General features: G+C 37.2%; 1 protein-coding gene and 1 long non-coding RNA gene across 7 annotated transcripts in view; one reads left to right on the top strand and one right to left on the bottom strand.

Moving 5' to 3' along the window:
* Positions 1–15,549, top strand: part of Rasgef1b (RasGEF domain family member 1B) — a 553,928-nt gene that overhangs the window by 459,714 nt on the left and 78,665 nt on the right. The gene's annotated exons all lie outside the window — the stretch shown is intronic.
* LOC144366736 (uncharacterized) overlaps positions 1–15,549 on the bottom strand; it is an 85,010-nt gene that overhangs the window by 64,697 nt on the left and 4,764 nt on the right. Inside the window, exon 2 of one of the 2 annotated variants that reach the window (XR_013425844.1) lies at positions 10,440–15,092. The exons of the other annotated variant lie outside the window; for it this stretch is intronic. This is a non-coding gene — a long non-coding RNA (uncharacterized LOC144366736). Of the gene's footprint in view, positions 1–10,439; positions 15,093–15,549 lie in introns of those variants that run through there. 2 annotated transcript variants of the gene reach the window in all.

The following is a 15,549-nucleotide window of genomic DNA, read 5'->3' as shown; positions in this document are numbered from 1 at the left end:
CATTATATTAAACAGTATGAACTCCCATAAATATTAGGCTCAATAATTTTGTGTTTATATCAATTTCTACTTTATGCCAGGTCTATCTATACTGTATTTGAATATCATCTGTAAGGAGAGATTTATACTAGGTTATTAAAACATGTTCACAAAATCATTCACTGAAACTGATGTTCATCAAAGACCTGAGCAATATGCAAATATACCACTGAAAAGCTCAAGGTAAGAGCTGGCAAAGTTAAAAACAAGAGTCTGTGTCCAAATATAAGTAGGGGGAAAGAAAGCAATATAAAAAAAAAAGAAGGAAGGGTAGATCAATAGATTGTGGAATCAGTGGAGCACATTCCCAAATCCTTTAATCTGATCATATTTAAGGAACTCTCTCTATCAGTGGTTGTAAAGAATTGACCCACAGAGCCAGAAAAATATAGATCAAATGAGCTACTGACTTCCAAGTTCAGTGATTTAAAAATGCCATACTAAAAATATTTTTCAATTTTAATTTTTATCTCAAAACTGAATAAAACCAGGAAACAAGTAAATATGAAATCTTAGAACTAATCTTTTCTTTTTTGGAGAAAAACATTTACTCGATTTTCTGAAACATTGGCTTGAATAATGCTTTAAACATGGCAGGTCAGTTACATAAGCAGGAAATAAATTATCAGAAAACACATAACTGTGTTTTTCCACAGGACCAAAATGTTCCAATGGTTTCCCAGTAAATGAGTTTACTTTATTAAGGATCTATTTTCATAAGCCGAAGTTCATTACTGGTCATTGCTACCATGAATATGCTATAAATAAACCAAAAAAATAATCACATTAAATATCCACTGTAATAGAAATCTAGGCCTGGATAATCATAATACCAAAAAATTAAACCTAAGTACTTATCTTTTATAATTCCACAAAGTTTTCCAATTTAGGGACTGCCTAGTGGTTGTATTAAAAATTAGCTATTCCTCCCTGTACCTCATGTCATTTTGTGTGTCTTTTTTTAGCATTTCTCATGTTGCATTTTTATAAAATTTGTAATACCCACCCTTTGGTGCAGAAGGACTTATGACAGGTGGCAGTAGCCTGTTTATGTGTTGGCCTTTATCCCCAGACAATGAATTTCTTGGACAGGGACTAAATCTTATTTATCTTCTTATCCCCAGACGGTGTGTTTATCACTTACAGAAGTACTAAATAAATGCTGAGTAAAACAAAGCAGGAATTAATTAGGAATTAATGGACTTTTTCATTTAAATGACTTTCTGAGCTCTTTTTTATCTTTTTCCTTCATTTCATGGGTTAAGTGCCTGAAAGATTAATTTTACATAAGTTAACCAACTCCTAAGTAGATACTTGATGATAATTAGATTATGACTTATGCCAGGTGGGGATGACTACTGGCCAAGGCCAGGTTTGCTGCTGGAGTACGGGCATGGTTGGCATTGTCTGGCCAACTCACAGGACACCCACTAGTGTTGGATAAAGAGAAATTCCAAGTGAGGAAAACTCTAATTACTTTTGGGATTGGACACACATGCAGAGGTCTAGAAGATTCTTGGGACTGTTCCAAAGAAGATTTTTCCAGGAGGCAAGGGGCTGTGACATCTTCCGGAAAACACTAATTCTAAAGGAAACAGCCAAGCACGACAGGCCCAGCCAGTGACGCATTGTTCTTCCCTCACTTTGGGGGAGAGGGGACTCTGTGCACAGGCAGGGCTGCCACTTGGATTACCTCCTCTGCCAGGCGCATTAGACCCAGGGAAGACAGAAAGATGATAAACCAACCCTGGAAGAACTCTCTTCATACTGGGGCGTAGGTATGGGGATCCCTCAAATAGAGTCTATGTAACACACAGCCAGGACTGCAGCTCTCCCCTGACCCCTCCTCATGGCACTTCATGCCATTCAACTGTACAGTCCTGGGGAAGCATTCAATCCCCCATGTTCACTTTCCCCAGAGCTCTGTCCTCCTTCCCTCAAGGCTGTGGCTGCGAAGGACATTCCTAGCTTCTCTGCCAGTCCATACCTGCTTCTTTGCAAAGTTAGAAATGAGCTGCTCTGACTGGTGAGAGCCTGGCTGCCTCTGGGGAGAATCTCCCTGCGTTGCCCGCTCAGGTCTCTTGTTCTTTATGTCCTGTGTGGGAGCAGTGGCACTCATCCCCAGGTCCTTGTTGCCTCATGATGGAACCTAAGAGGAGAGTCAGCCTCTGACCTTACTTACTTCCCTCCCTACTCTCAGGTCAGCATATAATGGGGTTGACAGGAGAGGCCTGTGATCTTCCATGCTCCTGGCCAGGTGGTGACTTTGTCCTTTCTCTCACTGTCCTGGTCCACTTCAGGCTCCAGATGGCCTTACGGCCTGAAAGTTCGTGGGGATGAGATGACACACTTGGCTTTAGATCCAAATTGCATTCTCCAAGCCAGACTTACCACAGTTTACAAGGGCTCTTGGGCAGTTGCCCAGTTCATTAGTAAGTCTGATTAATTAACAAACCTCCACAAGTGATCATCCACTAGTTATCAGGTCCTCGAGTCTGTGCTTTATCTGTTGGAGTCAGAGTGAATCACAGTCTTCTCTCCTATACACCCAAGAGACTACCCTGACATGGGCCCAACCCAAGGAATCAGTGGGGTAGACTCAATGGGGTAGCCGCAGAGGAGTGGGCATGTGCCCTAGGACAGCCAGCCTGGTAGGGCACCAGCCAGCCTGGTAGGTGATGAACCAGCATGTTTGATGGTGGGGAAGCTTTACATGGCTTTTGAGGAACTGTATCATGTAGGTGAAGCCAGTAAAAATGAAACCATTATTTTAAGTAATCTCCTTCATATTCACAAGCTGATGGCCCCTGGGAAAAATCACAGTTACCTTCATTTTACTCTCAATCTGAACATTTGTTCATCAGAGCATCTTGTCTAAAATAGGTGATTATGTTAGGCATATGAACTGACTAATTCACTTGAAAGGCTGACCATTTTGCAGATTGCTGTTTAAATGAATATTGGTTGAAATAGGAAAGCTTTTGCTCTTATGAGGTATGAATGTGCTAGTTTAAGGATTATTTTTTGTTCATTTCTGTGAGCCCCGAGTTTGGAATATGGTGAGATGTAAGCCTGCAAGCTAGAAGCGAAGGCTTACTTCTTATTTTTTCAAAGCACACATTATCTAAAGTTGATTCTCTGTGTCCTGAAGAAATTATTTTTCTTGCTACTTTGCAAATCAAAACGGTTTGGTCTCAAAGTGAATTTCTCTCCGTTATTATTTCAAATGATAATGCCAAATCTGCATACAGTTTATGTTTGAAGCCTGCTGCAACAGTGAGTCAATGCTACTTAATACATTTTTTTAAATCTGATTTTTGACTCAGCACTTAAATATGTGCATAAATAAACATACAAACTTCTAGTTTGCTGTGAAATGTAGCCCTCCAGCAACAAATATAATGATTGTAATTTTAGACATTTCCCAAATTTTGTTATTTGTTCCCATTTTTCTATAAAAAAATCATATTTTTTTCAGGTAGTAACAATATTTGTTTTCTGTTTTCAATAAAATGAAATCCAATCCTGAATAATCCTAAAACCATGAGTCTACTTTTACTTGCCTTCAAATATTCATATGGTTTCTATTCATTTATCTTCTGTGAATAATATTTAATCAGTTATTCTCTAGAATCTATATCAGTATTAGAGTTTGGATTTTCAATTGCAAATTCACTTGCAAATTGCATTTGATAAACTGAACGTCATTAATATATTCCATATATTAAGGAATTAGGCACAAAATGATACATGTCCACAATATTCTCACTGATTAGGCAATCCTTAGAATGTTTTTTCAGCTGTGTTGACAAACCTACAAATGGAAGGGTATTTTTTCTGCAATCCTGCTCTATAACTTTACCTCAAAGGTATTGGCAATAACACGTTGGCCATGGAAATGGAGTTTGGAATGAGGACGTTAAGGAGTGAACGTCTGAGAAAAGAAGAGCTGGTCTCAAATCTCAGCCCTACTACTCACTAGCTGTGTGATCTTGAATAAGTTACTGCAATCCTCTGAACTCCAGTTTCTCCATGTGAAAAAGGAATTGTGTTCATGTGCTAAGCAAATTAAACAAGACAATGTGTGTTGAATACTTGTAACATAGCAGGCACTTAAATATGCCAGTTTTAATATCCAATAACCATGTCTCCCTGGAAGTTCAGCTACCTCTATGGGTTTAATGCACCATTCATTTTTATAATAGTTTTCAAGTCATAGGAACTTGGAGATAGGAGTGACCTGAGAGATTGATAAAGTGGCATTTCACAGGTGGAGAAAATAAGTCCCTGGGAAGTTAAGTGGCATAAAGCATCTTTTTCTTTATGTTTTATATTAAAGAAATTGGAGGCAAAATCATGACTTGTTCAAGTTTTCATGACTGATAGGAAAAATCAACCCACAGAAAAGAGGTAACAGGTGTGAGGCAAATCCCTATGACAATTTCTGGTTCATACTCCAGATAAGGTAAACTCAACCTATTTTTGAGGGAGAGGTTACTTCATTGTATTCTTTAATGTATCGGAATGTTTTGAAGAATACTGAAAATTATGAACTGAATCTTATAATCGGTTATCCACTATCTAGGGAAATGGAAACTTACTGTGCTTGATAACTTGACATCACAAGGATAATTCAGATATACTTAAGGCATTTTTTGTCTGAGGCAATTGCAGAGATTTTATCATGGTTCTGAGAAGTAAAAAATCCTTGGCCCTAATTCCCACAAACTTCCATGTATACTGGGCTTTATTTTCATCCACAGAACAAAATGGCTGGGTTAGAGGAGTATTCCCACACTGCAACCTTTACATGACTACCATCACAATGTCTATATACACACACCTGGGATATTATTTTATTTTAAAAAATAGCTTCCCTTTTAAAATTTAACCTTGTCCTAAGTGATAATATCTAGGAAGTGGCATATTTGCTATGATGATGATATTTTTTCTCATATAAAGATAAATGTGTACCTATTAAAGTGAAAGATGTCTATAAAATTGCCTCATTTTGATAGCCTTGGCATAGTCTTACTCTTACTCCCACTCATCCCCAAGACTGTTCAGAATAAAGTGAACTGTGCAATGACAAAGTCATTTCTATTCTCAAGTGTTCAATCTCTGGAATAAAAAAGAGTCTCCATCCTGGATCCATGTGATTCAGGAGGCCGGGTATGGGGTGGGATCCATGTGCTTTTGGATAGGTACTAAGAGGACCTATGAAGGCAAACATTGCACAATTTCCTATTCAAAATATTGCTTTAAAAGATTGAACCTACCACTAGGAAGTATTGTTTATTTTTAGATTACTTCCAATAACGTCAAATTAAATCCAAATCTTTCATATCAATTTGTACTTGCCCAAGGAAACTTCATATAAAAACTAATGTTCTTTAAAAACATTCTTAAAAGACTATGAAAATTTTAATGTTTCCTCCAAATAGAATTCTTTCTAAAAATAAAATATTTGAATAGGAACATGTGGGAGAAAGTGCATAAAAATTGTGCCCTCTAAACTGAAGAAAATAGATTTTGGAAAAGATGTTGAAAGGTAAAAAGAAATCCTAGCCCCATATACATATTCCTCAGTAGACACTGACTTCATGATTAAACTAATCCATTCTCTCAAAATTCCTCCTCTTCACAAAGAACCTAAAATTGCATTCTGCCATTTTGCTCAAATCTAACAAATCTGTTTTCCTTTTTGTTTTCATTAAACATTAGAAGTATAATCATGACTAATTTCTATCAGGTAAGTAGATAAATAGACACATATGCATATGTACACATACATAAACACGTGCACCTATATCAATATTATTAATACAGACATAGAATGCTTTATTTGGGAGGGCTTTAGTTTGCATTGACCTCAGCATCACCCCAACTATGTTCCACAATTTCCAAGTTACTTTAAATGGTTGTTCCAGTAAAAAAAAAAAGAAAAAGAAAAAAGAAAAGATCCATGTTCAAATAAGGTTAGTAAACATTGTATTAAAGAAAACTAAACAATGCATAATGCTGTATACATTTTCAATTCCAAGAAGGTGCAAATGGAATTATTTCTCAAACTTTTCAGTAGGTGTGGAATGGGACCTAATAGTCTACATTTCTCACAAGCTCACTGGTGTTGCTGACCCTTCTGGCCTAAGGACCACACTTTGAATAGCAGGAGTATCTTCCTTAAAAACTTACTTACCAGGAAACTGCCACACCACCCCTCTTACATACAGTTGATTGAGGATTTGGGCAGTTTGGTTGTTTGGCAGGCTGGCTGGTGTTTGGTTGTTTGTTTGTTTTGAAAGTAAATAGTGTTGTACAAAACTGATTTGAAACTGTGAATATAGATGAATCCCTTCGTTGTTTAGAATGTTGAATGCTAATTTTAAAAACCACTCTAAAATTCAAAGATAAATTTTACTTTTATCTTTTCAGTGGCCTTGCCATAAGTTGTGCTTGAGAAAACTTGAAAAAACTTGAAAACTTGTGCTTGAAAACCTATTCTAGGTCAGGTAGTGGTGAATAGTTTTAGAAATAAAGGGTCAGGAGTTTTATTCAAATGTTCATTGAAGGATGTGCTTGCTTCAGAAAAGTGTACTAAAAAGATAAACTTGACTCCTATAACTAAATTAAAATTTTACTAACAAACCATTGCTAGGATTTACATTTTTTACATCAGCCACCAAATGCTCATCCACCTGCTCATCACCCACTAACCACCGACTTGTCTGCCCTCACACCCGACTTTCCACCCTTCCATTCCATCCTACATCCATCACATGTCCACTTATCTATGTATCCACCTACCTATCTAACCACACACCCATTCCTTTGTACATTAATTTGTTTAACAATATTTGTGTGGCATTTCTTTGTAAAAATACAGAAAAACCATAAGGCATATAGAAGAATAAATTACATGTTATTTTACAATCTACTAATATATTTCCTTACACACCAAGTCTTCTATCTGTGAAGAGTTATTTCAACAGTAGTTTTTAAGCAATGGCAGGGATGTTGTTAGAGAGAGAAGCATGTTACCTGTGAGTTGAGATCTGAGCTGTCCCATCTTATCCTGACAGTCCTCAGCCTTCATCCCATCAAGTTTCATTCAGTCCTTCCCTACATCTCCTGGTGTTTCCCTTTGCAGTTCTCTCCAACCAGCTGACCTGAGCTATTAGAACTGGTTCAAACCCAGGCCTTGTATACTTTCCCCCTGCACCTTGATTGCACCTCCCGCCCATGCTATATGTCTAATTCACAGCCCAGTACTTCTCTTTCCTTTCTGGGAAAGTTTCCCCAGATCTGGTCTCCCTTGATTTATGATCTGCTCTTCCCAAATGGTGCTCATTGCTTTTGGCTTTCTGTTCTTATTATTGATGGGTCTGTGAACATAAGGATCCCATGAAAAAGGAGGCTTCCCCTTGATTTATCATCACTACTTCACAGATCCTCATCCCATCCCACTGTTCCTCAGCTGCCCAGGACACAATGCCTGGAGAAGTAGCCCCGAGGGCCTCCTCCTGCCTAGCATCAAGTAGCTTGCCATTCTTAACTACGCAGTCCTGCCCCATGGTCCTCCCCACAAAGCCTTCCCCTGCTGAGGCTTTAGAAGCAAGAGGGACCACGGGAACTATCAAAACTTTCTCCTCTAGAGACCCCAAGAGGAACCCATTTCATGCTGTCTTTCTCCTTTAGAAATGGTAGTTTGCATTCCAAACAACTCACTTTCCTGTGAAGTAAGAACACAGACTATGTTTGATTCGAAGACTGCCTGTATTTATTAGGGAAGTGGGGTACATATACAAACTGCTGTCTCACTGCTGGGAGAACACCTAACATTTATTTATACATATGGTTTAATATATATAGGTATTCCTACATATATTTTACACACACACACACACATATAATTTAACTCTCTAAATACAGAAAAGTACAGGTCAACCTACTCAATAATCACTTTGCCCCCTTTTAGCACACTCCTGAATTTAATTAAATTTTATTTAAATTATTTATATGTATATAGGATACAACATGTGCTTGTGTACTGGAATACAATATAAATATATGTTTTTCATAAAAGTAAAAAAACAAAAGTTGAAAGCCATTGGCCTAGAGAAATTCTTGAATGAGTATATCGGCCTAGTCTTGATTATTTAGCCTTTACTCAAAAGCCCCCAAACCCCTGTCCAGAAAGACTAAATACATTTGATAGAATCATCACAGAATATAATATAGCAGTGAATATGAGTAAATTATAGTTTTAAGCAGCATCATAGATAAATCCCTGTTAAAAATCAACTTATAGGTTTGTTTGTTTGTTTATTGGTGCTGGCAATTAAACCCAACCCCTCATGCATGCTAAACATGTGTTCTACAAGTAAGCTACACCTCCAGCTGTGGATAAATCTTAGAAACCTAATGCTGGAATGAAATAAAAAATAAGATGCAAAACTAAAAATAATTGCATGCAATATGATGGCATTTCTCTTAGACTCACCCCTGGGCACCTTCCCAGTGACTTTCTAATCCTAAGGAGAGTGTTCATGAAAAAATGTACTCATCTCTCTTTGTCTGAAAAAAACACCTTAGGGAAAATTCTTAGTCTCTTGAAAGGGACTTTGGAAAAGTCCTTTCCATCCATTTTCAATTGCAAAACAGTCCTAAAATCTCACTTTTATATTTTATCAGAATTGATGGGGATTTGTTCTTTTCCACCTCAAATTACAAGTATCTTCAAACTTCAAACTTCCTGTCACAAAATAATTCTCAAAAGCTGGCTGAATATGGATGCCAGTGTCCTGGCCCCAAAGGGGACAAAGTTAGAAGAACTGCTCCTGTTGCCACTTGCCCTTTGCATCTGCCACACCCCATGGGAGGAGCAGATAAAGAAAAACCTGAAGTCTTCAGTGAGCTGACCAAGATTTCAGAATATTCCATTTGTTTCTATACCCTCTCTTTCTTGCTTAGGAATGAAATTATTCTATATTAAACTCCTAGTTTCCTTTCCAAGTAAAGCAGGAAATACTTTTAGGGAGGATTTTAAACAAATTTTATAATAATGATAACATTGGGTAGGTCTTAGATCCTAAATAAACCTCTTCCATCTTAACCTTTTTTTCTCTTTCTTCAGTGAATAGTTAAAATGTTAGAAATATTTTCATTTCTAATTCCTCAAGTAAATGTTCTTTTCTTTGCTTAGGAATGAAATTATTCTATATTAATATTTATTTTATAAATTATTTCTTTTTTTTCTCCCCTTTCTATGATTTTATTAAGTAGTCTAAGTTAGTGTTCACAATAGCACCTGCTTGATTTCTTCACTTTGTTTTTGTTCACAAGTTATTGGCTATTTTACCATTTTTTACTTAGGAAACAATGTTTACATAAAAGAAAATTTACATTGTAGAAATCATTTTTAGCAATTTAGAGTGAGAGCTCTTGAGGCAAACTTCTTGGGTCACAGTCCAGCTCCTTCACTTATTGGTTTTGTAACCTTGGACTAGTTACTCAAACACTGGTGCCTCAGTTTCCTCATCTGTAACGTGGAAGTGGTTGACTATATTCTTCATGGGATTTCTGTGGGATTAAGCAAGTTAATACGCAGATGTGTATAGACCACTGTATACAGCAAAGGCTCAATCCATGTTGGTTATTCATATAACTGTTATCGTTTCTATGTTACTGCATAGATTATACTATATGATAACCCATGACTTCTTACTATCTAAGTACTCAAGACTCATTTTCATTTTTAAATTTGTTTAAACCAATACATTTTTTCCTCTTTGGTGAACTCTTTATCCAACATAACTTCCTGGTAAAGTTCAGCTTTACTTAGTTGTCAAATGAGATAAAGTATATAAAGAACTGTGCAAATCATAGGCGCCATGCAAGGGTTGGGTCAGTTATTATAATACTACAAAGAAAATGTCTTTTTAAATGCCTTTATTTAAGAAAGGTTTTTTCTTTCTTTTTTGGAAATAAGTTCGAGGTGATTTTCCCATAAAGAATACATTTTTGAAAGCTCAAAGATCTTAGACTAAGATTTGTTGATGACATTTTTCATTAGTGGGATAAGGATTTAGATTCTATCAGATTTAAATGCAGTCACAATATCAGCTTTTCCTTCAACAAAAATGTGAACAGATTGCTGTCCCTTGTCTATCAAAAAAGAAAACCACTCTTGATTGCAGGAATCTGAAAAATAAATGTTAAATAAAATAGGTTCCCAGTAGCTTCAATTTTCAGACCATTTAACACATACTTCATTTAGCTAACTGTAATTAATTGCACACTTAAGAAATTTTCTGGGACAGAGACATCCAATCCACAGACCAGCATTCAGTTACTGAAATTTCTTAGCCCCTCAGCACAGTATCTCTTTTTTTTATTCCTTTTGTACACACCATGTAGGTCTCCCCTAAATAAGACTTATCATGACTCATGCTGTCCTTTCTTCAAGCTGTTCTATCAGCCCGTTATCACACATGTTTCCTGTATTTATTTGCTCCCTCTCCTAATTTTTAAACCCTTGAATCAAGGATCATCTTATACTATTCATAATCTTTTTATAATGGGCAGCAAAATTCTAAATATATGATAATTTCTCAGTGAGTGCTGATTAGTTGATTAACTGAAACTCACATGAGCCTGCTCTTGAATCCAAAGAGACAAAGCCAATATTTTACCCAAATGAAATAAGACCTTATAACAAAAAAAAAAAAATTCACTCTTCTACAGGTTTCTCTGAGACATCTGTGATGCCTAGATTACCATAGCACACAGGAGAAAGATCTCCAGCAGGGTTAAAATGTCTGAGTTTTTAGTCCTGAAGGTAAGCAAAGAATTTAACCTCATTAAGCCTGGTTTTCTCATCCATAAATTGGGGGAAATAATATCTGCCTTGATATTTTGAGCACTGGAGAAACTGTTTTAAATAACATGCCTAGCTCAGAACCTTGTTGGGGCACAATAAAAGCCAAGCTATGAAATACCTGCTTAAATGTAGTTATTGCTTGGTCATTTACTGCTGGTTTTCTCAAAGACTCACTATGTCCAAAACAAAGTTATGATGTTATTCAACTTCCAGACCTAATCCTCCTGTGGAAAATGGCACTACCACGCATTTGCTCCCGTAGACCACACATCTGGAGCTCTCCTCTGATATTTCTCATTCTCTTTCACATTTCCCCTTCCCAGACCAACGCAAACTCATTGCCTCCTGAGTCCTCCATACATCCTTATTTTTCACAAGGACAAATCGGTAGATGCTACCTACGTCTCTTTTGGGGCCACATAATACCTCCAGCTGAACTTCCTGCATCCTCCATGAATGGGACCAGTCTGTTCAGATTACATTTGATAAATGCTAATCTGAGCACATTGTTCCCTAGCTTCCTATCACTTTTAGGAAGACTGAAACCAGAATCTTTCACTTGATCAATAAGATCTGTTATGATCTGTTTCATAATTGTGTAAGATATTTTCCATTGCTCCTTGAAAGTCACTGCATCCTTCTTCTCTCTACTCTGTGCCCTGGGAGCTGGTCTTTATAGGCTACATCAAAGGGCTCCCTCACTTGTTTGACTAAAGGTTGATTAAAGAAAGGTAGGAGATGGAACAAGAAAGAAAGGAAGGAGATGGGAAAGAGGCTGGAGATTGCTGTATATAATTTTCCCCCAGCTATATAACCTTAGACTGGCTACATCCATCTCTCCCCCACACCCGCCACCCCCTCTCTCTCTCCCTCTAATGCTGGAGATTGAATTCAGTGCCTTACACATACTAGGCAAGTGTTCTACCTCTGAGCCACATACCCAACCCTGGCTACATCTCTTTTTAGAAGGCCACAATTACTGTGTAGTATTTTTTCCCTATAACTATTTTCTCTGATAAACATCCCTGCCTTCCACTTTGGTGCCCAGGAATGGGGAGAGCTTTTCATTCTTGCTCTCCTGGGGTACTGGACATCCCTTGTTAATTTCCCTTAACCATTCAGACACCATTATAAAGAGCCCTTTAATTAAACTGTCCTCAGTTGGCCTATTTCTATGTGCCCTCTATTTTCTGATAGGATTCTAATTGGCTGAACTATTCTTCCCTCCTTAAGCCACTCTGGCCTTTCAGTTCTTCAAATATTCCATGCTTTCTTCCACCTCTGCCTACAGGACTCTAACTCATCCCTCAAATCTCAGCTCAAATATCATTTCCTGGTAGATATTTAGTTCTGACTCCCAAAGGAGGTCAGATGCTTTCATGCTTCTATATAATTTTCCACAGCTCTCACCATAAGATAATGAATATATCACTTAATTAAAGTGCATCTCTGCATGAATGTAGAAATCACATCTGTTTTGGTTACCACCACACCACAGTCCCTAACACAGTGTCTGGTATGTATGATACTCAGATTAAACAAGATAAAATAATGAATGCATTCAATTTTCTAGCTCTCAGTATAAATATGCCAGTCTTTAGTGTGTAAAATCTGAGCACATTTACCTACTTATTTTATAAGGCTGTGTCACAAATGCTAATCATATTTTGGGTAAAGAGATTATTTTTATTATTCCTTCCAAGCACAATTATCCAAAGCCACATGGTTCCAAGTTCCATTACATTAGGAATACACAAGCTGCCTCTTTACCTCAAATGTCTCTCCTTTTCTTCTTCTTTTCCGCTCTACTTTTTATTTTCCTCTGCAAATCATTTTCCCCTATCCAGTATCTCTATTTTGTACCCTGAAGCGCTTCCCTTCCACATACCCACATGATTGAATCCTTTGTTTCCTTCAAGGTTTTGCTGAAACATTTTCTCAGTGAAGCCTACCCTAAACAAATTATTTAAAATTTCAGAAGCGACTCTTTTTCTTTCTGAATCCCCAGTGTCTTGCCCTATTTTTCAATAACTTTATCATCCTCCAACATCATGAATATATTTATAATATGTATTATCATCTCTCTTCACTGGTAAAAATCTATGTATCACAAGTGCCCACAATAGTGCCTGGAGCATTCAAATGTATTTCTTGAATGGATTAAATTGATATCATTTCTCAACCTTTGATTGGCCTGTACCTATTCTTTTCCCACAAACCAAAGGCAATGACAGACTTAAAATTCTCCTTTGTACCCCTTCATAAAACTTGTGATGCAAAAATGTTAAAAGAATCCCATGTGAATTGAAAAGTGCATACTTCTTAAATTGGTAATTGAGTGATGTGAACACAGGATTCATACTTCCTGGATTAAAAGTCCTGCACTTGGTAAATATTTTGTTATAAGAGTAATAAAAATGAAGGTGGGGGGTAATGAAATTCCACAAAGGTGTAAGTGAAATGCCTAATCTCTATTTGCCAAGCAATTAATTTCTACCTCCATTCTACCAGTGGGTCATTTTAGAAATATCACATAAAAAGCAGATTTATCATGTACTCTAACAAAAGGAACTCCTTGTCAATTTTCACTGTGTCCATTCTGTGTTAATTTTCATCATTTGTTTTCAAAATGCTTCGTCAAGCCCTATAAGTTCCCACAGTGCTTCTAAATCATTAAGCATTAAATTTTCAATGGTATTTTAGGCCCAACTTATTCATTGAATATTGGTTATTCATGCACTGAGCTTATGATTACTCTCTAGTCATCAAAATACCCCAAGTGATTGATCCAACTGAAAATGTCTATTAAACCTCTAGCATTGTTTGATTAGCCAGGACACTGCATCTGTGAGCATGCGAAATGCTGTGAGCATTTATTGTCTTACTAAGAACCACAAAATATCTGTGAGTCTGAAGCTACTTTTATGCAGATGCCACTGAGAGTCTGAAGGAGAGACTGAGGGTGGGTTCCCCTTCCTGTCTGGCTCTCCTTTATCACACCATTTCTCCTCTGAGGTTTGTACCTCCTTTCTTATTATTATTGCACTGAAACTCTCAACTCTTTTTCCTCCTTTAGATGAGACAAGGTAGAAAATTGTAACTGAAATATTTTATGCATTTTTTTTCTTTTTTACTTTTCATATTTAATAAAGAGCAATTAGGAAGCATGGGAGGATTGATTCCCAATTCTTCCATATAGTTCATGACTTAAAGGTAACCACTGCTAATTTGAGGACTTACATTTTTTTCCCATGTTTGTGTGCAGGTACACACACACACACACACACACACACACACACACCAGTGATCTGAACATGTTAGTAGTGGTAAACTAAAGAAAGAACAGCCCAACCCTAATAAAAGTGGCAGCAATAAAAATATATATGTACATATTAAGATGAAAAAAAATTTTAAAAGAAAGAGGAAGAAGAAGAAGAAATGGAAGCCTCGCCTCTAGGGTAGAGGTTAATAATTGAACTGTCATTTGGAGTGGATGATTTGCTTTCCCCTAAGCTTAGAACTTTCGGGGAATTTGTTTATGATCCCAGGCAGCTTTCTTGGCAGGGGGGAGGGTGCCAGTTAGCCCTAATTATTACATTTTGTTTCACAGTCCCACTTAAACAGCTAACCTTTTTTTTTTTCCTAATGGGTCTGGACTCTGGCAGCCACAGCTTGAACTGACGGAGCTGTTCTTTCTCTAAATGGCCTTTTGTGTGTGGATAATGACCCCACTCTCTTGAATAGGGCTTCTCTCTACATGCTGTAGCTAAATGCATCATTGGGAAAAACAAAGCAAAGAGAAATTTCAGTAAAATGGTACATTATGGCCTCCCATGTGGGGGTGGGCAGGCTTGGCTCTCAGACTCACATACTTTCTTCTACTACAGTTTCATACAGAATATTTTTCCTCCAAGCAGAGGGACTGCATCTTAGAGGATTTAGGTGAGTTCCAGTCTGTGGTTTGAGAAGACAAGCTGTCATGGGTCTTCCTGGGTCTTCTGAGTACAAATCTGCTCTGCCCCTTTACCCAGATATTGAGTCAGAGATGGCCTTAGAGTAAGTGTCAGAAATAGGAATTTCTTCTTGTCACACCACGCTTTGGAGGGCTTTGGGTCATGTTTTCACCTTTGCTACAGTTCTGACTTCATCATGTCCACCATCCTGGGCAGCCCTTGGGAACAAAAGAATGAAAGTTCTTGAAAATCCCTCTCCTGATACCACTTGATGAATCAAGATAGAAAATGATCAAAATAAACTTGTTTTTTCCCATACTATAACAGGAATAAAGATATCAGAGATCACAAACTGTAAGGCAGATTTTGAATCATTTTCCATTGCAAAATAATTAAGGGGATATCCAGATATCTGTAGTCCTCATGTTTTTCATTATCTCAGGTAACTTAAAATTAAAGCAAGGCAATCTGGGGTCTAAAGTCCAGGTGAGATACGGAAGCCTCCCTACCCCATCCAATTCTCTACCATTTTCTTCACTCCCTCTGTTCATTCTCTTGCAGTATGTTAAATCACTTTGTAACTTATTAGACATTATGTAAGTACTAGTTAATGTGTGCTATGACTCATCCTTCTCTCCTGTACCAAATTCCCTCTGGTGTACCTTATTTACAGGT

The sequence above is a fragment of the Ictidomys tridecemlineatus genome, chromosome 9 (assembly GCF_052094955.1).
Source record: "Ictidomys tridecemlineatus isolate mIctTri1 chromosome 9, mIctTri1.hap1, whole genome shotgun sequence".
NCBI lineage: Eukaryota > Metazoa > Chordata > Mammalia > Rodentia > Sciuridae > Ictidomys > Ictidomys tridecemlineatus.
The sequence above is the reverse complement of the archived record's forward strand: the minus strand, read 5'-3'. Positions and strand labels throughout refer to the sequence as shown.